Source organism: Paramisgurnus dabryanus, chromosome 18 (genome assembly GCF_030506205.2).
Source record: "Paramisgurnus dabryanus chromosome 18, PD_genome_1.1, whole genome shotgun sequence".
Lineage (NCBI taxonomy): Eukaryota > Metazoa > Chordata > Actinopteri > Cypriniformes > Cobitidae > Paramisgurnus > Paramisgurnus dabryanus.
In genome coordinates, this window is record NC_133354.1 from 26,690,737 (window position 1) to 26,717,168 (window position 26,432).

At 38.3% G+C, this 26,432-nt stretch overlaps 1 long non-coding RNA gene across 1 annotated transcript in view; it reads left to right on the forward strand.

Annotated features, from left to right (window-relative positions):
* LOC141281028 (uncharacterized) overlaps positions 1–26,432 on the forward strand; it is a 105,521-nt gene that overhangs the window by 78,803 nt on the left and 286 nt on the right. The window lies entirely within an intron of this gene.

Sequence of the window (26,432 nt, forward strand, 5' to 3'; positions counted from 1 at the left end):
TAACTAATCAACAAAATCCTTTCATCTTTTACCTGCAGGAAACAAAAACACCCCAGAGAAAGTTTAAACAGTAGCCCAAATGTGAACTCGAAAAAAGCAGATGACTTGGCAACGCCACCCAGCGCACAGCATCTTTCATCGAGCTCACGCTTTATCTCTGGATAAATGTACAAAGTTGAGTTAGAGAAAGTCATTCTTAAGAAGTTTTTATACCCATGTTGATGAAAAGTGAAAAGTGATAAACTAAAGTAAATATGGAAGAAATAAAAATCTGCGATTAATCTAGATTAAACATTTAATTGATTGACAGCCCTACTTATTATATAACCAGTGTGTGTTTGTACTTTGGACTGTGCTATGCTTATTGGGTTACAGCACAATTTGATTATATGTTGACTTATGGGAATCCTAGGCTACTTGATGGTCTTGGGTTTTTCTGCTGACACATTTTCTCTCCTTAGGGACCGTTTTACACTGCTCACTAATGATGAGGGCAGAACGACTAAACTCGCCAGTGGCAAGATGTTGATTTTTTCACTTGTATCCATGTTAATGTAAACACTTACTATGTTGTTTTGGCCATAATCTCTTACTCCTCACGTTATGGGTTCCTTTGTCAGGTTAATTTGTTTAAGGAGTCATTTGTCTTATTCATTAACAAGGCTATATGTTTCTAATAGCTTCCTGAATGTATCAGGTTAAAAAAATTATCTTGATGGAAGGCAAAAACGTTAGCCTTCATTTTGCTTAATAGCTGTTACCCATCAGTGTTTGTATTCAATGAAACGAAATGTGTTTTTTTTTTGTTCTTGATGTTTTTTTGCATTGCATCTGTTGTTATTGTCTCAGATCTCAAAGGTTTTGAATGGAGTCCATTATTCTCTCGAAGTCTTGTTGTTAAAAGTTGACTTCAGTACATGTTATGATTGTCGGAATATCTGTTATTAGATTCCAGATGTTGTACAATACAAAAATAGAAGTATTTTCGCAGTTTATGCTTGTGTGACTGTGGCTAATTATTGTCTGATGTTGTTACTGTCAGGATTGATCATGTTCGGCCGAGGTATGTCAGGAACTTGTTGTTCACACAAACATAGGGTCGCCTAACAAATGGGACGGTTAAGAAGGGCTGTGCCGATAGACGAAAGTATTGTGTATCGACGATCGTCATACATACTGCCAATAGGCTTTCATGACGATAGTTGGCAATGGTTACTATTATTATCATCATCATCATCATAGTTTTCATTAACATTCACATTGCATGCTTTTTCTCGCATGAGAGGGTTTGGGGGTTTCACTTTGGGCGAGAGAGCTTGTAACACACGCAGATTACTTTTCGCAGACACCTGGACTTAATGCGCACGTCTTGGACTCTTGCTCGGACCTGAATGTGTGCGGCATGGACACTTTCTAGCACTTGCGCATGATTCGGACTCTTTCTCGCACATGAGCTTGTAATATGCTCGGCTCTGACATTTTCTTGCACTAGAGAGGTTGTTATGCACGCAGGGGTTTAAACCAGCGAGTTTGTTGTTCACGCTCCCTGGCAAACAGGACATTTTAGAGCGCCTGGGTTTTAATGACCCACTCGGATTAATGGCATCAGTTTTAAAAAGGTTGCTGTCATGATAGTGTTGCCTTTGCTTCTTTTGTCCACCAATCAAGTGACTTGTTGTAAATGTGTAAAAAAATGAACAAATAAATAAGTAAACTATTGCCCCGCCCCCCGATTCTATCGTGTATCTCAGGCTGACGATAGGACGATCTCACAATGGGACATATCGCCAACACTACAGTTAAGTGTAATTTATAGGCTATGCGTAGCTCTGCATAGCCTGACGCGCACCACAGCAAAAATTTTACAATGGCTGCGTGGCTGCGCCCAGAAGTTTAGTAAGCTGACTTGTTGCCTTGCTGCCTTATGAGGCAATGACTTAGGAGTAGGGATGGGAAGATTACCGATTTCACGATTAACCACAATAAAATGTCCTGACGGTTAGTATTATCATTTAAAATGTTATTATCATTAAAACCGTGTTTGATTACCGTGATTTTGAAAACTCGCTAATGTGTTGTATTCATTCAACTTATTAAACAGATTTATTAATTTTTTTACGACACAAAAAATTTCAGGGACATGAAATATTAAATTGTGATTTAAAAAAAAAAAACTTCAGATCTTTTTGAACATTTCCATCTCATTTAAACAAAACCATGATAACATTGATAACCGTGATATCTTTGGTCACTATAATCATGATATGAAATTTTCATACCGTCCCATCCCTACTTTGGAGGCATGAATAGCTCCAGAAGACACATTTGGAGAGCCTTCATAGGCAGCGTAATGGAATTCTGTTTGAAATATAAACAGAGAGTACCTTTGTGATAACTAATCCCATGTGATAACTATAATAGAAATTTCTCGCTAGAAATGCAGTCAAAGTTGCAGTGCTATTGTGGGTTACACGTGTGGATACTGCGGTTTGCATGTGTAATTGCATAAAAGCGACTTTCATGCTGTGTGTCACCCGTCTCTTTCAATGAGTTGGTTAGAAGGCGTTTCTGAATCTGGTTGTCATAAACAAATGAGTACCATCTCCACTCCAGTAACTGACGAGAGACGGATGTGAAACTCACTGCTTCTCTCTTATTGGTAGTCACTCCTAAAAGGGGCTTATCATTTACATAAAGTTAAATGTTTCTCAACTTTTTTTCTCTCGCTGACATCTTGGGTCTTGAGTTTGCGCAGTAGCGATTTCGGGACCAGTCCTGCGCAATAGTGAGCAGGAAGTAAAGCCGCAAAATCAAGGCCCCACCCTCGCTCTCGCAGATTGTGCATATCACAGCTGTCAATCATGACGTGACACCACCATTTTTATAGCATTAAATAACTAACTAAAAACAAACTTATTTTTAGAACAAACACTTGAATTTACATCAGTGTGATAAAACTACAGTAAAGGGGTCGTTATAGTTGTGCGTAGATCCTACGGTGTAGGTTCCTCGTCGGTTTTATTTTATACTTTTGCGTCATCGTCTGCGTCTACGTGCAAACACGCGCGAAACCGCTGGTAGGCAGTAACCACGCATGTAACCACAGTAGCAGCTCGAACGTCAAAGAAGAAGAAGCTTAGCAAGTTAACCCACAAACGAAGAAGAAACAGCAACTTGTTGTGTATAATTTGAGAAGACCAGCAATGATGGAGGTAAATAAACAGCGACTTTTGTTGCAGTTTGAGTTAAATCACTACTCAACTTGGCCATTCTTTGTTTTCACCATCACAAATGGAAATACATATGACACAGTTTTTAAACTGACGGGAGGGGTTCTGGTGGACCAATCACAGTGCTTGCGGTCCGCGTACAACTAATGTGCTGTTAAAAATTTTGCGAGGTGCGCGCCAGGCTAAACAGAGCTACGAACAGGCTACGTAGAATTTATGCAAGACTATTAATCGGGCTTAAATGACAGAAACCAGCTTCGGAAAAAAGATAATTGAAGTGTAATTTAATTGTTTAGTTAGTCTCAAGTCTCATTGAATAACATGGGGGAGGCGGGGTTTATGACCTATACTGGGACCAGTCACTGGGGGGCGATCGAGAAGTTTTGGCCTCACTTTTCAGGGCTTGTGCGGCACGCTTGCTGTACTCATGTCGCTAGAAGTCGGCAAGCTTCCATTTAAAAGAATGAAATCATGACGCTCTGAACGCCTATAAATAAGTAACAAACGGCACAAATGTACTTAAAAAAGGTGGGTTTATTTTTATGCATCTCCTTAGCAACTTTTAAAAATCCAGCTTCAAAAAGATAGAAATTAAATGGCAAGTGCATTTTTTAACAGGTTTGTATTTAAATCAACGTGTTTCAAGACATATTTAATGCCGGGTGTAAATCTTACACTTACAACACAGATGTCAGACTTATAAAGCTTACATAAAGGCAATTTTTGCTTTCTTGAACATCTCTACCTCATGAGAATTTGGTCTTGCTGCCATCACAACACCAATGAAATTCCTTTCGCTTCTGCTTGAATCAAAAGAAAAACATTTTTTCTTGACCTGCTTACTGAGAAAAACAGATCGAATATCCGTAGTTTTGAGCGCCGTGATCTTCTGAACAGTTTGTGTGTTTGTTTGCTTTGTATGGATCTTTATGTGGCTGTCATACCTACCGCAGATGCTCGCATACCATACAGGTGTACAAACGCACATACACAAACACAACTACCGCACAGACTCCATGATTATTTATTTTAGATTCTGCGATAATGCAATTAAAAATAAACCAGATCATAAGATTTACAGAGCGTACTGTAGCGATAAGATTGTGTTGACATTACTAAGTAATGTGTGTGTATTTCTACTTCAGTTTGTGTATTATAAAAAGATGAAGGAAGAGAATATGAATACAGATTTTGTTGGCTCCATCTGAAGTCCAGAATTATTCCCCTTTTATTCAGGCCTCTTCACAGCAGCACTATTGCAAAAATATGTCACAGCTATCTAAAGCCTGTTAAAAAGTATTTTCTATACAGTAAGAAATTACACTGGACCCACCTTTCCCAGATCTGCTGTAATCGGTCGGTCTTTGTTTGATATGTATACTTTATGCGTGCAAACATTTCCACCATCCATCTAAGGAGGTTGAAGGAGTCGGTTTACGGCTCAGCATCTCTCTAGAGATCAGCAGCCCTATGATAAATCCCAACACGACTCCATCTGGGACAACCGAGGACTGAAATTGGTTATGTGTGCACATACAAAAACATACGTTAAAATTACAGTCAGCATTTGGATGTTTTTTTAAACTACTTTATGTGGCCTCATTCATGTTTTGCTGAATGTCACAGACGCAAATAAATCAGGATGAAGAGAATCACGCATGTCGTTTTATGGTGCATTTATTATTATTTGTTGAATAATAAGGCTTGTCGTTTAACAGCGGGGGTGTCTGAATGAGAAAGGAAGATCAGATGGCTTGGTTAGATTCTGGAGGGAACTCATCCCAGATCTAGTTTGCATATGGCCAGACATATTTTCCAGTACTGTGGATGTATTTGTGTGCGCATAGTTATTCCAGAGAAAACATTGTTGTGGTCTAGAGCAAATTTCCTATGTATATCCACTTTACTGAAAGCATCACACTATTAATGTCAACATATTCTCCACAAGACATGACAGTGCATTCTAATGTATCCTGTTGCGAGCAGCATGTCTGATGGGTCTTGTATTTAAACGGATAAAAATGACCCCATGATTTACCAATCCGAAATACACATGTCCATCATCTTTCAGACAAACGCATTTGGAGTTGTCATTGCTTTATAGTGGTAGAAAACAGGGATGAGGAAACAACTTCTGACTTTAAACCCCCAAAAAGTGCATCCATCCTTCACAAAAGTAATCCACACAGCTCCAGAGGTTAATAAAGGTCTTCTGCGGATAATCAATGTGATTTTGTAATAAAAAATACATATTTTTTGACTAACTTCCAGTAACGCCGCCATCTTGAATCGCTCTTGCACCAGCAGCTCCACTAAACCGAATTATAAATCATTCAACATTATTGATGTAAATCTGGTGTTATGTCTTCATTCAGTGTGTTTGAATGTATGCATGAATGTGATGGAGAGATAAACTCACCATGAACTATACACTAATACTTAATAAATGAATATGATTAATATGAATAAAAAGTGTAGTTATTTTTTGAAACATCTTATTAGCAATCAGCAATTCTCTTTTAAAAGTCTTCCTCAGTCCAGATCAATTGCGAAGTTCAATCTGAAACATCAGTCCCAGAATTATTTTAAGTATAGATCTGCAACCCCAGGAATGATGCCAACACTTCATGCCTTGTTTAACCCAGTAACTCAAACAGATCAAATTTTTCAGTAATACTATAATGATGAGCTTCAAATGTGAACTGTGCTCGGGGCGGCCAAAGGAAATATACTGTGGTATGTGACCAAGCACAGGAGGGGAGAATTAAAGCATTTCCATTGAAAGTGGCTGACTAATAGATGGCTGCTCTTACTTAGGGTTTGCCGTGACTCTCTGATGGCTGAAGAGCTCGAACAAAATGTTCTTATAAGAGGCACTTAAACAAATGAATCACTAACAGTGTCTTATTAAAGGAAAACATCACCGTTTTTCAATATTTCACTATGTTCATACCTCAAACACTTCCATTTTTCCTTTTTTAAGGCTGTTACATGAGTAGTTAAACGAGTAAGTATGGTGGCACAAAATAAAACATGTCGATTTTTTAAGCAGATAAAAAATGAGAACTATATTGTATGGCGGAAGAGCACTTCAAACTCGGGCGCAGTTATAATGAGGGAAGTTTGAACGAGAGGGGAAGTACTCAGGAGTGAAGATGTAACTGCGCGCTGAGGTCGAAGTGCTACAAACTAAGTGCTCTTCCACCATACAATATAGTTTTATTTTATCACCACATTTTATTTTGTGCCACCATACTTACCCGTGTAACTACTCATGCACAGTCTTTAAATAGGGAAAACATGGAAGTGTTTGGTGGCTTCTAAATTCATCCCTATTTGGATCCTAAGGAATGAAGGGGGCTAGACTAAATGCTAACACATTCGCAACGCGCTGTACAAAGATTAATTGCACGCATTGAAAAAGATAGGTATGTATTCATTTGTCTAAGTTGAGGTAAAACATATTAAAATATTGAAAAAAACTGTAAATTATGTGCATTGGTTTTAGGTTTCTAAAACTGTTACAAAAAGGTTGTTTGGCCAGAGAATTGAGGTTACTTGGATTTTGGATGAGAAAGTCATTTTTACAGTCTTGCAATGTGAGTTTAATTGTGACATGAATGTTTTTTGTAGGTCCAAACAAAAATGTGATGTTTTTGGGGTGTGTCCTTTAAAATGCAAATGAGCAGATGAAATTCAAACACTGATCGCCATGATGGTGGTTTGATGAAATGAAAATTCAATTGTGCTGTCAATTATTATTCTCTCTCTCTCTCTGTACTAAATGGCAGTGCTGTAGTTAGATAGTGCAGATTTAGGGGCGGTATTATTATAACAAGATCCCCTTCTGACATCACAAGGGGAGCCAAATTTCAATGACCTATTTGTTCACATGCTTGCAGAGAATGGTTTACCAAAGTCACTGGGTTGATCTTTTCTAGGTTGATAGAAGCACTGGGGACCTAATTATAGCAAAAAGTCAGATTTTCATGATATGTCCCCTTTAATTCTTAGATGTTAACCCTTTGTTTTCACTCAGTTGTTGGAGCATAGCAGTAGCAGCACAAAAGATTGTAGGTTTGATTCCCAGGAAACACACAAACTGAAAAATGCAAACAGGGCTGGCCTAGGCTCTGTTGGTGCCCTAGGCAAGTTTTAAATTGCCACCCCAGCACAAAAATCAATAATAAATATTTAGAAATGTAATAATTAAAAAGTGATTCTGAAAACCTTAATTTTAAAAGCAAAACACATGTTTTGGGTCCCTCACAAAGCCCCACGTAAGTCAAACACATTAAAATCCCATTTGTTTTGATGTGTCTGACTCGTGCAGCACTGCTTAGACCGATCTGAGTATGACATCAAAGTAACACAAGAGCAATTCAAGATCAGACCGCTCTAAATGCCTTCGAAATGCATACTTTGATGTCATAAGGCAATCGGTCTGCGCAACACAGCATGAGCCAAATGCATTAAATCAGGGATCAATGGCAATAATTTGGAATATATACAGTACATTGTTCATGAGAGGGTGTACTACTGACAAAAAATAATTTTGTGAGGCGCCTATCAGTCATTTTGCGCACCTCGCCTATGCCACAGGCCGGCCCTAAATGCACTGTAATTCACTTTAGGTAAAAGCATCTGCCATATATGTGAATGTCCTATCGAGGACGCAGGCGAGGACTTTGTCTTAGAAGGACGCAGCCATGGCTTTCATTATATCTACTTCTGCTTATTATTATTTAATGCATGCTGCTCAAAACATCTCCATTATATAATTTATTACATAATTTCATGTTAATTTTAGGATTTATAACAATGTAAACCCTCTTTATAGTGGCATAACAATGCTTCATTCCTAATGCAAAGGGAAGAATTATTATGCTGTCAATTATAATTATTCTCATAGTTACGAGAACTTCAAAAAGATTTGCTTTTCTGACCTCTTGAGGACTGTCTTTCAAAACACAAAACATATGTACACATCATAGCAATTATTTATACATGCACAATCATGCATCAAATGCACAACAAGCCATCTACATACACATCTACATGTCTCCACTTGAAACAGTCCACAAAAGAAAGAGGCTTTACATTAGATGCATCATCCGTGGAGTGGTAACAAAGAAGACCACAAAAATATCCAGCTTTCTTTTCCTCTGTGGGCCAGAAATCTGTCTTCGCCGGCTCATTCTCCACCATCTCCGCTCTTCTAAACAATGACACCCTCCCGCTGAGATCTCCTCCAGGCAGCTTTCATATCTGAGTTAGCCGTGTCTGTTCAGCTGGGTGACTGAAATCTCCCAGACTCTGAGGGCCGTCCAATGGGAGCGCTGTTTGCACCCTGTGAAAACACCGGGTCGCCACATCTGGAGCCATGTGCAACCTCCACATCTCCCCCGCATTGTCTGCTCACACGTAGATGCGCGCAGTGTCTGTCTTCTCTAGAGGTCAGAAAGCAGGTCTTAAAATCGAAATGAGAAGGAGGCCTGATTTTGTCCCGTCTCTTTCTCTACGTACCCACCGCAGGGCCGCAGGAGAGAAGCTTTCGGCTGGTGGCCAGCATAATGAACAGAGGAAATGTTTTCACAACTGGTGTTCATTTTACCCCCACTAGATGACTTCTCATATACAATAGCCAAGCATTATTTTCAGAATAACAAGCCATCTCTGTAAAATTCATGAAGCACTTTAGTAAACACAAATGCATTTCCTTTGGCTCTTAAAGTTTGTTTTAGACAGAAAACATAGAGTTCATAGAGTTAGAAAACTAGATCTGTACAAAGATAAAAGCTATAATATCATGTTCAGTGTCTTCACTGCATCATGCTGACTGAGGGGTCTGTATCGGTAAAAGGAAAAGCAAAGAACTGTGGGAGATTTATAGGGGCAGCGAAAAGGTTTTTTATGATAATGAACAGATAAATCAGGTGGGAGTCTAGGGTATCAGCATGTAATTGCCACTGGTATCATAAAAAAATATTTGGGTATGGGTATTTTTCTTTAAAAATACAAATTGTTTTAGCAAAAAGCTGAAATTTTTGTGAAGGAATTTAGTTACTTATCAGATTCAGAAAGATTATCAAAACATACAAAGAGTTTAAAACTAGTAAGTAACGTTTTGGCTTCAGTTTTTTTCATTAATTGGGTAAATAACCATCTAGTGGATAATCGTGGTATTGCAGATTAACATAAAAATGCATCTGGAACACGTTTTTTATGCAAATGTTTTTTCTTAATTAATGAGATAACTCGTCAATGGTGGAGAAAGAGTTAAGGGTGTGTACACTTGAGTGATGGTTAAACAGCCACTGCTGTCACTACAGTCGAGCTAGGCAGGCATGGTTTCAGCAACCAGCCACCTCACCTTCATCCACGTCCCGCCTCTTTGCCCATTTTCGGATATCTGCGAATGATGCGCTGTGACACTCGGCCAAGATGCCGACGGGAGGCACCGCCTTCTATTGACTTCAAAAACGATCTTCAGAAATCTATGGGTGACGTCGAGGATCCTACGTCAATCTTTTTACAATCTATGGTTATTCCAGAAACGCATTTGTTGCTAAGATTTGGAATATCCACGACAGTTACATGCTAGTATCGTATTTTGAAGAATAAAAATGCAGTACCCATTAATGTTAATATCCATTTTTGAGTTGTAGAAGTATGGTTGGTCAATGTAGTCTTTGTCCTGCCCCTCCTCTACTCTGATTGGACACTGTGTAAATAAAGAAAGTGACAGTGGTACTGTACATTTCTTTCATACCAACTAACATGTTGATTATAGTTTTATCTATAATTGGCTCTTTTGTAAATTTGATTGTTTTTCTTATATAAGCAGTGCCATGATATTTAGTCCATAAAGTTTGGTCAACACTTTAAAGGTTTCGTTCTTTTATGTCATACTGCCGCATTCAAACAAACCATCAAAGTAAGCTGACTAATTGCCGTTACAATAACATTCATTACATATTGACATACATAACTTCATTGCATAGTAAATATTATCATTACATATATAAACTCAAAAGATTTGCCTCCTGGATGCGTGTATGAGAACATTTGACCATGCTTGGCTTATCATTCAGAGTAAGTGCGGTTTTCATGATATGAAGAGTGAAGTGTGAAACAAATGTTTGTGTTTTCCTTTTCCCAAGAACTGTCTGACAAAAGAAGATTTTTAAGAAAGATATAATTGTGTTCTGCACCATATACAGTAAATCTCTCTCATTTCATTGACAGCTGGTTTTGACTTTGACAATCCCTGAGCCCCAAAAATCCAAACAGGTCTTTGGTTTCTTCACGCAAATGACTTTGGACCTGAAGTTCATTAATGAATTTATGAAATATGATTTATTGCATTATGACAATGCCTTTGATGTTTTCTTTGATCTGCGAACGTAAACCTTCCAGCATAAACAGAAGGTAACTTTTGCTGAAACGGGACCATGATAAACATGCAGATTGGCTTCATCCCTGATTGTAAACCCAACAGCTGCAGTTAGCATACAATGGTAAACTTTTACCCATAAATGTCTGATAATCTGCCTGAACATTCCTTAAAAGCCCCAAGAAATATGCTTTTGATTCAAAAGATCTAGCATTACTATGTTGCCATGGATTTTTTTCAATAGAGAAATATTGAAAATCACTTTTCAAAGAGCCAGGTTCTGATCTGCAGAAGTATAATTATTACCTCCTTTAGATTAAAAATAAACACACTCTTCAAAATTCAATATGCATTGCATGTTCAAAGGCATAATAACTTAATACTTCAGTCTTAGGAGCCCATGAATGACTGATTGACTCGGATCCAAATACCGTATCAGTTCAGCTGCTTGTTTGTGCTGTCTTTGAATTTCAGACTGATGTTTTCACCCCATCACGACTTAATGATCACTAAATTGAGACCATTTACTGTAAGCTCAGAGTCACTCATACCTTCCTCCTCAATCTCAGCAGGCACCCTTTGAAGTGAAACACTGGGGTGTTAAAATCTAATTCGATGCCATAGTTTTATTTGAATCAAACCCAGGTCCAAATCCGTTATTATGGCTAAACAAAACCTATTCCGTAATACAAATTGTATGTTGGCAACCTATAGTCAATAGATTTTGTGCCAGAAAACTGATTTAATTCAATTTGGGTAGTGTGTGCATTACAACATTTAGACTATAAGGTGACACTATAAGTAAATTGATAGTGCAGATAGTGGATAACGGATAGTTTTGTTGAAAAATCTTGACTTTTAATCTTGCCTGTGAAAACCCAGCCACATTTTTTGTGGTTTTCTGTTTTCTACATAAAATCATCCTACATAACATAAAGAACATTCTGTGAAAATACAAGCGTGATTTCTTTAACTCTTTCCCCACCAGCATTTTTTTTAAGTTGCCAGCCAGCTCCAACATTTTTATGATTTTTACAAAAGTTTAATGCCTTCCAGAAAATGTTCTTTTTTAAATATATTAACATACACTCACCTAAAATATTATTAGGAACTCCTGTTCAATGTCTCATTATTGCAATTATGTAATCAACCAATCACATGCCAGTTGCTTCAATGCATTTAGGGGTGTGGTCCTGGTCCTGAACTCCAAACTGATTGTCAGATTGGAAAAGAAAGGTGATTTAAGCAATTTTGAGCGTGGCATGGTTGTTGGTGCCAGACCGACCGTCTTAGTATTTCACAATATGCTCAGTTACTGGGATGTTCACGCACAACCATTTCTAGGGTTTACAAAGAATGGTGTGACAAGGGAAAAACATCCAGTACGTGGCAATCCTGTGGGAGAAAATGTCTTGTTGATGCTAGAGGTCAGAGGAGAATGGGCCGACTGATTCAAGAGCAACTTTGACTGAAATAACCACTCGTTACAACCGAGGTATGCAGCAAAGCATTTGTGAAGCCACAACACGCACAACCTTGATGCAGATGGGCTACAACAGCAGAAGATCCCACCGGGTACCACTCATCTCCACTACAAATAGGAAAAAGAGGCTACAATTTGCACGAGCTCAACAAAATTGAAAGTTGAAGACTGGAAAAATGTTGCCTGGTCTGATGCGTCTCGATTTCTGTTGAGACATTCAAAGGGTAGAGTAAAAATTTGGCGTAAACAGAATGAGTACATGGATCCTTCATGCATTAATACAACTGTGCAGGCTGCTGGTGGTGGTGTAATGGTGTGGGGGCACACTTTAGGCCCCTTAGTGCCAATTGGGCATTGTTTAAAACACAGCCTATCCTGCATTGTCTCTGACCATGTTCAACCCTTTATGACCAGCAGGATAATGCACCATGTCACAAAGCTCGAATCATTTCAAATTGGTTTCTTGAACATGACAATGAGTTCACTGTACTAAAATGGCGCCCACAGTCACCAGATCTCAACCCAATAGAGCATCTTTGGGATGTGGTGGAATGGGAGCTTCGTGCCCTGGATGAGCATCCCACAAATCTCAATCAACTGCAAGATGCTAACCTATCAATATGGGCCAACATTTCTAAAGAATGCTTTCAGCACCTTGTTGAATTAATGCCACGTAGAATTAAGGCAGTTCTGAAAGGGGGTCGAACACGGTATTAGTATGGTGTTGCTAATAATCCTTTAGGTGAGTGTACAATATATCAATTGAAAGAACTGACCCTCTGCTTTCAAAAAAAAATAATAATAATCCTACCTTCATTTGTTCTCTTTTTATCATCTCTCAAATATGGGTAGGTTTCTTCAAAAAAAATAAAAAAACATCTTGAGCAAAACCTGAGATTGCGTTTTTGTGAAGGACTTTGGATAGAGATCAGATTCAGAGCAATGATCAAAACAAACATGGAATTTGAATGGTTTACCCTAAGGGAATACTTCATGGTTTTAAAAATTGGGTAACAGTGCCACCTGCTGGATAATATCAGAAACACGGATTGCCGGAAAAACTCGTCATGGGCAGGGAAGCGTTTTCTCTTAATTGACGAGTTAACTCTTCAATGGCGAGGAAACAGTTAATTCATATTTCATTCATTCTGACTTATTAACACTGTTAAAGAATTGAATTCCTTGTGCTAAACATGGGCAAAGTTTCAAAGAACCATTCGGATGTATGACAGAATATTTCTGTGCTGAATGCACTTTGTCTGGGTTTGTTGAAAAGTTTTTCTCAACTACTGAATCTGTTGTGTAAGCAGTGCAGGAAGTACAATGGAAGTCCTTATATGGGCACTTTACCTTAAATAGTACACACACTAACCAAGAGCTGACACGAAATCAATGTCACCAAAGAGTTGTGTTATTGTTTGAGAGAGAAATTTAAGCTTGCTCAGTTTCCCAAAGAACCCAGCATTATGGAAACAATGGATATATCTAAAAGCGAAGTTGTGCAAGGGTGTTTGTTCAATGCTGGGTTTTGTTGAAATGGGGCGGTCCCAGTGATAAAACAACCGGGTCGCAGGTGGTATGTAAAACTGCATCAAATGTTTTCGTAATTGGACGCGTAAGTGCATATAATGTAAACGACACAAACACGTAGTGAATCTTAGGTTATTCAGAGATAGTTGGATAGTTGCATTTTCGGAAAGGAGCAGTACAGCTGATCTTTCTTTTATAAATCTGATAAAACTAAAGACTCTTTGAAGATATGAAGGATATAATACTACTCTATAGGTACTCAAAATTAACACGAGATAAGCAAAAACAGCATGTGTTATGTGACCTTTAGAGTAAGGTCATGCCAAATATTGAAATCAATGTGAAATTAATCATTGAAATCAAACTTTGATGCACCAAAACTTGGACATAATGATGGCTGTGTATTCAAGTCTGTCATATGAATTTGCTAGCAAAGCGTGACTCTGTAGATCAGGTTGTAAACCTTGTCCTGCTTACCTCATGTGGCCATACGCTAATGATTATGATAAGATTATAGCAGCTCTTTCCAGCCACGCCAGTTATTTAAAAGAAGGAGTAGGGAATACAGTGTGCCATTATTCAAAGCCAGTGAAGGGAGAGACCAGACCTTGTTTTTTAGTAGTTGGATACTCTGCCCAGCAATCCCTCTTGTTTTTGGGTTTAACTTTGACAGCTGTTGTGAGCCAGCTGTGAGGATGATATTGCCGTTTCAGTTGATCCTCATCCAATGTTTCCAAGATTCGTTGCCTCAGAAGGAATCAAGTGATTTTGTTTTAGAGTAGAGGTTGATAATGATGAAGTCTTGTTCATATATGTTTGTGAGGACTGTAGATGTGCTACAGCAGCTTTTGTTGTCTTTACTGGTTGTCTTTACACCCAAATATCAGTATTAAAAAAAAAATTGTATTTTGAACCTGTGCTTGGTTTTAAATATGCAGCTCTTTAACTGTAACTATAGCTGAACAGCTTACATGGATCACATTATATCAAATGCAAGACCATGGCTGTTTTTCACATTGCTTTTTCCCAAAGGATGTAATTCATGCAAAACTCCAAGCTCTTGATATCTATTTATAACTGCCATAAAAACAGTCCATGCAGAGACTTGAGTTAGAGTTTTTTGTCTGTTGTGGCCATTTTGATCCGTGTCTGTAGACAGTTACAGAAATAGGCCACAGAGAGACACAGCATTAATGTTAACTAACTAAATAAATGAAAGTATTTAGTTACATCAGTGATGGGAACACACAACAATGTTTTTATCTTGTTGACTGATGTCCTCATCTGACTCCGCGTTCACACCAGACGTGAATTAAGGGAATAAATTGCGCCATTCGCTTGTAGTTGGACGTTTGAACATTTTGAGTTAATTCGCTTTTTTTGCGTGTGTAATTCACATCATTCGCTATATATATATATATATATATATATATATATATATATATATATATATATATATAGCTGAAATTGAGTAAAGAGCGTTTTTACAACTTACCAGATTGTTCGACCTTCTCACTCACTTTCTTCCAAGCAAGATCCTTTTAAATCCTGTTTCTATAAAAGTACGAAGATGTGTCGTACAGCTCTGGGTGTCCACGTACCGCAACAATGATTTTGTCCTCTATTGTTGTCCTCCATGTTGTTTCGAATTTCTTCTTTAGCTCGCTACGTCATAATCACGTCACTACTAGAGCCAGCTCCTGATTGGCATTATGCGATATGGCCAAAAAAAATATCAATTAAATGTTTTCCATATCAGTCGATATGGATAATTATCATGATAAATGACAAATCTTTATTCCTGTCAAATTTAAAGGCAGATTTTTGCTCCTGAATGAAAATTGTAAAAACCAGACAGTTAATAATGGTTTTAAACTTTTATTCAGAACATGACAAATACAAATCCTAAAATCTTGTTTTAATGTCCAGGTATCTGTATTAAATGTAAATATATTTGTTATGAAATGAACATTTCTGAAACAGAAAGCAGCAGGCTACTGTCACTTTAAGACTCAATGTTTGCGCGTCCAACATTACAAAAAAGGAAAATGTTTCCGCACATTTGGAATCCGTGAATCCGTCCGCGTTATCTGCATCGTGGAATTCATATGTCCCTATAAATGAATAACATGTCATGCTTCATCTTACTTCACTTCAAGTCTAACTGACACTGTGATTGTAAACTAGGGTGACCATACGTGCCATTCTTCCCGGACGTGTCCCGTCCTGGATTTCGGTGTGTCTTCTGGAACTTATATTTGTCGACCGCAGACGTTATATATGATTATTATTATTATAACAGAAAAGCAACCGTTACATTTTAAGGTAAGAATGAAACTACGATTGTATGTCTTATGTGTTTAACTGAATGGCATATGTGGTCAACAAATCGTTGCTGCCCGATGAAACTCACGTATGTCCAAAACGGTTACTTTTCAGGAAGTGAAAAAAGAGCGTATTTCAAAAGCAGTTGAATGTAGCGGTTGAATGTATGGCATCTTTACATGTAACCATATTCTTGCCAGTGTAATAATATAATCCACATTTGACCAAAATTGAGTTTAAATGGACATACGTACATTTTTTACACTAACGGTGGGCGATACGCGTTCTTCCGATCATTACTTAGAATGGCCAAGTTGCGTTTCATATTGACAGATGAATACGCTCAGTTTATAAAATAGCCTACGTCTTAGTTTATTAAATACGCTTCGTTTATTTAATATTAATTATACATTTGAATACAATCAATACCACTACACTGACATGGTAATGCTAGACAGATACTTTGTTTGCACAGTCCTACCATAATTTTGTCACTCCTAGACGTACGTCTGGCGTCAGGGGGGAAACGTTTACCTCGATGAAGGAAAGTCATTGTCTCACCAGGTTATGTTTATTCAACCCAGTCTCACCCCATGTCGTCAATATTTGACGACACTTGACCATTCGTCATATGTTGACGCGAAGGGCATACCTTTCGCGTCATTTTTTGACGAACTGGGGACTTCAATACTATTACGTCTGTTGCATTCTCTTTCCTATTTTCTTACCATTTTTGCGTCGGTTTAGGGTTAGATTTACATAATGACATCCCTACCCAAACCTAACTCTAACCCCTACGCCAGGTGACAACTGTTTCATTTCGCGTACCTAACTCTAACCCCAACGCCAGGTGACAACTGTTTAATTTCGCGTACACTGTTTAATTTTGCGTAATCTAACCCTAAACCGACGCAAAATTGGTAAGAAAATAGGAAAGAGAATGCAACGGACGTAATAGTATTGAAGTCCCCAGTTCATCAAAAAATGACGCGAAAGGTATACCCTTCGCGTCAACATATGACGAATGGTCAAGTGTCGTCAAATATTGACGACATGGGGTGAGACTGTGTTAGTTTATTCGGCTATCCAGTGCTGAGCTTCGATGAAACTTCACAAGACCGGCGAGATACTTCCACAGGGCGGGAGATACCGGCGTGATTGACAGCTTTGACACCAAATGGATATATGTGAAAATCAGATGACGTGATTCCACAACTTTTCATTGGCTATTTAGATATGTAAAGCATACTGTATACGGAAATGAACCGGGACATTCAATCCGTCGAAAAATAAAAAAATTGGCAAAATGGACATACGTGGTTTTCATCAGACAGCGACAAAATACTACTTCCGGAAGACGCACCGAAATCTTGAACAGGACGCGTCCGGGAAGAATGGCACGTATGGTCACCCTATGTAAACCAAGACGCAAAGTGCGTAAACATTATCGATCACCCATTGAACGCTCGTTATCATTTTCTCAGGGAAAATTATATAGAGAAAATTATCGTTATTGAATTATCCCCAAGTACTATCCTAGTCCCAGACTAAAATGCATTTTTTGAGGTGCTTTAATTTAAAAACATCTTGTACTGACATATCTTAACATATATCAGTGCCATTGAATGAATCTAAACCCTGTCTGGGAAACTGAGCCTACTGTATATTCCAGAAATTATTTCCACATCTGATGACTGTTAAGACAGACTCACTATTTTCATTATTTGAGAACTAAAACAATATAATTAGTTCAATATTTAGGTGTAAAATAGCACATCTATGGCCAAAAAAAAGAACAAGCGCACCCTGTTTTAGCAATTTAAGCTATTGGTCAGTGTTTTGGCGACAGACTCTACTGCGGAGCCTTGATGTCTTAAGATGTTGTCTTCATGCAGTCTGGTCTGAATTTGATGCCGGGTGGGAGGGTAACAAGGGGGCAATTAACTCATTTTTCCTCCCTCTTTTCACACTCTTACAGCCAAATGAGCCTGTTGTCTGGTGTTAAAAATTAACGTCTTAACATATAACACCTGTTGAATGCAATTTAAAATAAAAGACACAGACCTAATACAAGACTGATGGAGGGCCGAAGCCCTTATCCAGACATCTGACAATCAAAGTGTTAAGGAATTAATTAACACTAAGTCTTTTTGAAAGCTAGGTGTAAATGTTATCAAGCGGCTGCACCTTTTCAAGCACACTCATGTTGGTCTAAAGGCGTTCACAAAGGAAATATCTTCCATGAACATGCCGGATTTCATTAACTTGCCGCATTTAAAATGACTGGTTGTCGGCCTGGGATGTGAAAAACCTCATTTGTCTGTGTTTTTGAGATTCAAGCCTGCATACTAACTTCCACACTTTTTTACCATGCTAGGAAAGCAATTTTAATATTGAATCTCCTCCAACACTAAGGATCTGATGATTGTTCATTGCTATTAGTTAATGTTTAAAGGCCTGTAGGCCATTTGAAATTACTAAGGGTTCAATAGATGTAGCTTCGGTCAATCGCATGCTGAACCAGAAATTGAAATTGTGTATACTTGCATTGACACTTGTTTAATGATATTATTGGCAGCATTTTAGTATTGTCATGTTTGTTTGGTTTCTGCATGCATTTGATTCAAATCAACAGGTTGTTCTCTGCTTGGTTTGGATGTGTAGTCTACATAAAGAATATTGCATTCATTTGCAATAGTTATGCTCAAATAACGGGTCTAGGTACCTGGAGGGGGGCGGCTTTTGGGGCGATTTCCATACAATTAATGGGTTAATGGACAAATAATGGGTCTGAGTACTTGGGGGGGGGGGGTTTCCATACAACAAATGGGTAAATGGACAAATAATGGGTTTGTGTACTTTGGGGGGGGGGCCCGGAGGTGTGGAGGTACGTCTAGGACCTATGACACCCATAATTGGCAATTGGACAAATAATGGGTCCATGGACGGGGTACAGTCGCCCCCTTGAGTCAAGGTGCGTTATCTCACCAAAACCCCGAAATCCAATTTGCTCGGATTGTTGGGAGGGGCAGAGGCTCGGTTCAACCATTCATCATGTCAGGGTAGGGCCCGGGCACGCCTGGCACCGCCCGTTGGGTTGTGAAAAATTTTGAAGAATCGTAATTCAGAAAAGTGATTGTGTCTTTGAGTGCGAACTCGGCTTCCGTTTATATAAAAACATTATGTACTAAAAACTAAAAAAAGTTTCTTCTTTGCTTTTTTACTTACAGATAACAAAGTTGTCCCTACAAACAATCCCACGTAATCACACGTATCCATGAAAACAACTAAAATGCTGCATAATGCCAGGCCAGTAGTTAGCAATGCCACACAAATTCAGAACAAGTAATACACATGCCTAACAACACCATTTTTGTCATTTCGTCGGAGATGATACCGGAGATAATTTCTTTTTCAAAGGTCCCCCAAACACAGTGTTCTACAGACTGTAAAAATATGGACGTAATGTCCATGAAGTCACCCATATGTTTGTGAAGAGCTTTTTTGAAGCCAATAGTAGACGCTGCCTGCCGTCGCCATCTTGGCCGCGTGTTACTGCGCATCACTCGCAGATAATCGAAAATGGGTAAAGAGGCAGGACGTGGGTGAAGCCGAGGTGTCTAGTTGCTAAAACCATGCCTGCCTAGCTCGACTGTAGTGACAGCAGTGGCCACACCCTTAATTATGCAGAACTTTAAGGCTTAATATAACTTAAGCCTGCCTCTAGTGGCCAGTTGATGAATTGCAGTTTAAATCACTTCCGTATTGGCTTCAATAGAGAGATCGGAAGGTTGCCCCTCGGTTTAAATTTATGCCTGTAGTGTCAGTGTCATTCACTACATCAACCAAGTGACTTTGCGTGACCCACTCGATCCCACTGTGCGACCCACTAGTGGGTTTAAACCTCTGGTGTAAACAGCCCTTGAGACTTCGGAAGTCTCATTGCTTTTTGAGGCTGGAGAACTTAGGGTTTGTTGTCCATCTCTTAACAAGATCTAGCCTTAATGTCAGAAGGGCTTATACATCCATTCCTTTAGGTTTATACATCCATAACTTACAATTATACCCTCAAGTTAATATTGAGTCCTGGTTTAGCACAGCTGTACTGAATTGGAGTGCAAGTGTCATAATTGCCCAATGACCATGTTGAGTAATCGTCAGATTCACACAGAATCTGTGGACCATTTGCAGGTTTGTATTGCATGGATTCGGTTAAATGTTCCACACCACACTGTAGCTGAAAGCACAAATAAATGACTAAAAGTAATATTCATGTAAGAGATGAATCATGTATGAATAACAACCATTACAATTCTGTGAAAATCTCTGAAGGAGATCTTTGGAGATTTATGTGAAGTTCTTCAGGCGTGGATTCTGTGTGGGCCTTTTAATCATTCTTAATTGTTTAGATGGGATGTTTACGATTTGCTTTGTCTGTTTTGGATTAATGGGGTTTTTACGTTTTAATGTAAACTTGCGATAAGCATTGTAGTGCTTTCAATTAGGAGAAGAGGAAGTTAACTTTTCCTCCAAGTGTATTTGGTCATGTAAACGTTTAAAGAAGCATATGATGCAAATGCCTAGTTTTTCTTTGTGATAAATCTCCCCAACACATGCCCTGTGGAAGGGGGCATGTTATGCGAGACATTATATGGGTGTTGGTATACCTCTGATCGTACAAAGGAGTGTGCAAAATGTTTTCCATATGATACCCATATATTCAAAAGCAAACAATATGGCTGTTGACCATAGCCATTTTTGTGTAATAACTAACTAACACCAGATTAACTCTTAACCAGTTTCTTCCTTCAACACGGTAGCTTACATATAGACTGAGCTAAACAATCAAGTTTTAAGCAAGTACGAAATATCATGATGAATCTCAGATGCTTCAAAAGGAGAAAAATATTTTGGGATGGAAGATCATCTTTATTAAATGACAACTTGAGAAAGCATTAAAATAATTGAATTTAAGTAAAGGAACAGTCTGTTCAGAATTGTCAGGAGGCAATAAGTTTATGGCACACAGTTTGGCAAATCCGAAAAATGCCATACTTTACTTACCACTAACTTGATCAGTTTAATGCATTACACACCAGTGATGAAAGTTAAATCATGACATTTCAGATGAGTCATGCACATGTGGATGAGATCCACTGTAGAGCATTTTAGAAAAAACATTTCTGACAATGGAAGTCCAAAAAGCTTGGCTGTCACGGCATTCATGGAGACTTCGGTTAGTTCATGAAAGCTCAAAGTGAGCAAAAAAATACATTGAGTTAGAGGCAAAGAGCTGTGATTTTTCTTAATAAATAGTCAAGTGCATTGATTAAAAATAGTTCAACCCAATCTTAAGGCAAGTCGTGGTATAGTGTAAGGGTTTTGTCTTGTGGTCTGTTTGGTTTGTTGTTTAGGTCTTTTATTTTGAATTCATGTCATGACTCACTTCACCATTCACTACCTGTTTGTATTGTATAAAGCCTGTTTATTCACCATCACACCTGTAACCTGCCTTACTAAGAGTCTTCATTGTTTTTTGCCATTGTTCATTGTTTCATGTTGCCTTGTTCATGTTATGACCCATGCCTGAAGTTTGATTTAAGTTTGTGGATTACTCTTTGGATTTGCTTGCCTGCCCTTTTGGGATTTTACTAATCAAACTTCTCTGCATTTGGATTCTCTTGCTCTCTCCCTCGCTTTGTGTAAGCAGCCCTTGTTACATATAGTACCAAAATATTTGATTTATTTCTTTGTGTCCATGGACACAATTGTATGCTTTTTCGTGCCATTGAGCACGATTGTCTTTTTCGTGTCACTCAGCACTCATTTCTGTAAATAGTTTTCGTGTCATTTTATGTATTGTTTTCTCTTTTTTTACCATTGTCGCTTCGGGATGGGGTTAGAATGACTTTCTGTTACATTTCAGACATGCTAACCCAGACTCTAATTCCAACTCGAAGCGAAATAGTTTAAAAATCTGTTGAAAAACATGTAGAAACCAATACATAAAATTACATCCTAAGTCTAACCCCAACCCCAAGCGACAATGATAAAAAAAAGTAAAATGACACAAAAAAGTCTGTTTATAGAAATGTGTGAAAAGACACTTGTGTTTGAATGACACAAGAAAGTGGAAATCGTGTCCATGACACAAATAAATAAATCAAATATTTTGTGACTATACCATGAAATGCCTTGAGATACGGTTGAATATTTATATATCACACAAGTATGTGCAGGTAGTATTTTATGTAAATCTGTCAATTATGTTTTTTGAGAAGATTGGTGTGGTCAGCTGCTGGTATGTTCCTTGTTAAAATGTTTTACGCTGCCTTCAACAACTTTAAAGCTTTAAAATGCATCACACTGTGTAGTATGTCAGCGTATAATATTTGTGCATGTACAATGTACAATTCAAATCAAATCAAATCAAAGTTTATTTATAGAGCACCTTTTTAAAACAGCAGTTGTTCATCAAAGTGCTGTACAGTATAAAATAAACAGAAGAACTAAAAAAGCATACAACTAATTGTGTGCTGTGAATATATTTTATGCCTGTTTGATTTAATATACAAAGAAGAAGATTCGTAAAAAAAATTCGTAAGGCACGTTTAATTTATTGTAAATTATAATAATACCCCTGTCTCAGTGTTGTTTTCTTTTTGTTGTCAATATGAACATCTGATGGAGATGCCATCTTCATTGCATTGCATTTTATAGATAAATCTGCATTAAGAAAATGGAATTTACCATTAAAAAGGTTGTTTGTGATTTGTTATGTATTGCTGATATATCCCCAGCCTGTCCTAGCCTGACCAGTTTTTCACCAACATCCCCTAAACGTACTAATTAAATAAGAAATAATCCACTACAAACGCATTGATGCACAAAGTGATTTGATTTACACGTATTGCTAATATATTTTATATTTTAAACATTTTAATTCTTAAAAATGTCATCAAGTTGATCACATTCAGTATTTTCTGCTGAAGCTCAATGGGGCTGATGGGAACTTCTGGGAACTCCATGATCCACCATTGCTGTAAAAAAAACTCTTCCATTGGAGTAAATGAAGTTGACACAACTCTCATACTAAAAAGGCCAAAACAAGGACTATCACAGCATGAAAAATAAACATATGACACACAGGTTAAATGCATAGTGTGCATATCAAGTGTGCACTTGGGCTGAAGTGTACTGCTGCTAATGCCATGATAACTTTGTTATGGGCTGTGGCAACCCAGTCTCACCCCATGTCGTCAATATTTGACGACACTTGACCATTCGTCATATGTTGACGCGAAGGGTATACCTTTCGCGTCATTTTTTGACGAACTGGGGACTTCAATACTATTACGTCCGTTGCATTCTCTTTCCTATTTTCTTACCATTTCCGCGTCGGTTTAGGGTTAGATTTACATAATGACATCCCTACCCAAACCTAACTCTAACCCCAACACCAGGTGACAACTGTTTCTAACCCCAACGCCAGGTGACAACTGTTTAATTTCGCGTACCTAACTCTAACCCCAACGCCAGGTGACAACTGTTTAATTTCGCGTAGACTGTTTAATTTTGCGTAATCTAACCCTAAACCGACGCGAAAATGGTAAGAAAATAGGAAAGAGAATGCAACGGACGTAATAGTATTGAAGTCCCCAGTTCGTCAAAAAATGACGCGAAAGGTATACCCTTCGCGTCAACATATGACGAATGGTCAAGTGTCGTCAAATATTGACGACATGGGGTGAGACTGTGTTAGCTGTGGCATGCTGGGTTCTTTATCTACACTCTCAGAAAATAAGGTCACTGGGGCAATACCCTTTCAAAAAAAAAAAAATTACCTAAAGAATGCATATTAGTACCCCACAGATACTGGTACCTCACACGCACCGGTACCTCCCAGTAACTGCTTTTGTACCTTTTCTGAAAGTGTATGCTATTGACCTTTTACACAATAGATTTTGGAATTGAAAATGGAGAGATTGGGTCTTTAGTCTGTCTTGTTACTTGATATCAACTTTAATTTATATTTATATTATAATGCTATTTCTTAAAATAATGAGCATTACCCTAAAGTCACATTAGCTACAAAAGTAAGCGACACTGAGCGACACGCACTCGCTTGATGGGCGTTCCTTGGCTAGTATCTAAAAGCGGTGACAAGAACGGTGTTTTTGGATTTAAAAGTATTTATTTCTCGATAAAAGTAACAAAATATATTAAATAAAATGCCAACCTTATCAGATATATACAGAAATACGCATTTTCCACCATCTTGAATTATTTTTTTCGACTCTGCCACAGACCTACGTCATGCTGCCCCTTCACTCCAATTGGCAGTCGCTTTGTCGCATCGCTCAGCATTTGCATAAAATAGCCTTCTTGTCTATCTTGGCTCAACCGTGCTTGCGCATCGGCGAGCTTGTCGCTGGCAAACGACCACTCTCATTGAAAATGAATGGTAGCCTGTCGTTCTGTCTCTTGTAGCTAATGTGACTGGGGGGTTAGGGGGCGGTAAATTTTTTCCAGTCGCGTTGGTGCCGCAGCAAGTTGAAAATATTGCACCTTTTCAGAATGTCGCAAGAAAGGATGAAAATGGCGTGATCGCGTTTTCCTCATGGTTTTAGGCGTGTGAATGTGAACTGCCCCTTAGAAAGTCAGCAGCTTGTTAATATGAATAATTTCAATTAAACAAATTAAATTTTCTTAAACCTTCACAAATTTCTCCCATAGCTTCTTTTGCCTGGATTTGCTGGGTACATCTGCCATATTTAGTCTGAGGGAGCTCTGTTTCTACTTTGTGCTCTTGTTGCTGTCAGTACACTTGTTGTAAAAAATGTGTTGTGGTTGTTTGGCTGGACTCATGTGATGTCATTCTTGGCCACCATTGTGCTACAGATGGAGCAGGCTGCAAAGATTTGTTTTAATGTGGATATGTTTGTGTTTGTCACAAGTCGTCTTTTCCCACATCTCTTATCTGGAGGGTGGACACTTTTGGAGAGTCTTCCACTCAGAACTATCAGCTTAGCCAGAGGAAAAGGATGTGCTGTTGTTCTGACATTGAGGAAGGGTTTGGTGATATCTGACTAGCCAGTGAAGGGCCGTTACCAGTTTTATCCGAGCTTCAAAGATGATTATGTTTAACCCGTCCATTCACTTTATATCATGTAACTTATGACAGTTTGTGTCATGAACAGTGCATTAATGGCTGTGGTTGTTTGGCGTAACACTGCAAAACTATTAGGGATGCACCGATACCACTTTTTCCATCTCCGATCCGATTCCGATACCCGAATTCTGAGTATCGGCCGATTCCGATATCTGCCGATCCGATACTACTGTATTTTTCTTGAACAATTTAAATTACTCACAGACACACATGCACACCCACACACACACTATATAAATGTGTATAGTGCTTTCTGCTAAATCTAGCATAATATAATTATATTATATATAATTATACTTTTAAATGTAAAAACCAATAATTTAAAATGATTTACAAGTTACAAGAACATAAGTAATTATTAACCATGGCAGTGTTTAGGAGAAAATAAAATAGACACGTTTGATCAAATAAGTATGCTAAATATATTTTCCTTATTTGCGCAAAAAGTCACAGTAAAAAAGCTTTAGTGTGCAGATGGTTATTTTGGGAATTATGCACTTAACCGGACCTTTTATGCACATTTCGGGTGCAGAATTGATGCGCCTAAATCATAGTGAGTGCGTCTAAATCATACTGCGCTTCCTGGGTGCAGCATTGATGCTCTAGAAGCATCTTCACATGGGAATCCTCGCTCCGCAAAGGAAAGTTACGTTCATAACTAATAAAACCCAAAGAGATTAGATGCATCGTGTGCTCAGCACATACTGAATTGCATCCATCCAACAGTTTGCGGAGACTTTATAAAATCAGATCTTTAAAACAGCCTACAGTTATTTTGTGTGTTCGTGTGTTGAATGGCGCGTTTCATCCGTCCGCTTCACCTGTGCATTAACTCAGCACATACTGAATTGCATCCATCCAACAGCTTACTGAGACTTTATAAAATCAGATCTTTAATAAAGCCTAACGTTACAGTTATCTTGTGTGTCTGCGTGTGTTGAATGACGCGTTTTCATCCGTCTGCTTCTCACCAGTGGATTAACTCAGTTTGCAAGTAAGTTACAGCGTTTCTGTGAACATTAATATCTTAAATGTGCGTTTGTTCCTTCACATGAAGCTATTGAGTGTAAGATGACTTTGATTATAGTGCATAAAAACGTTTATGGTGCTCTTATAATACTTGGTCGTTTTAATCGCTTGTCAGTGACAACCATGGGTGACGTGCAGTATCGGAATTGGATCGGTCCTGTTAGTCCGATACCCGATCCAGCAAAAAAGGCCGGATCGGCCCCGATACCGATCCAGAATATCGGATCGGTGCATCCCTAAAAACTATTAGGTTATTAAAGTTTTATT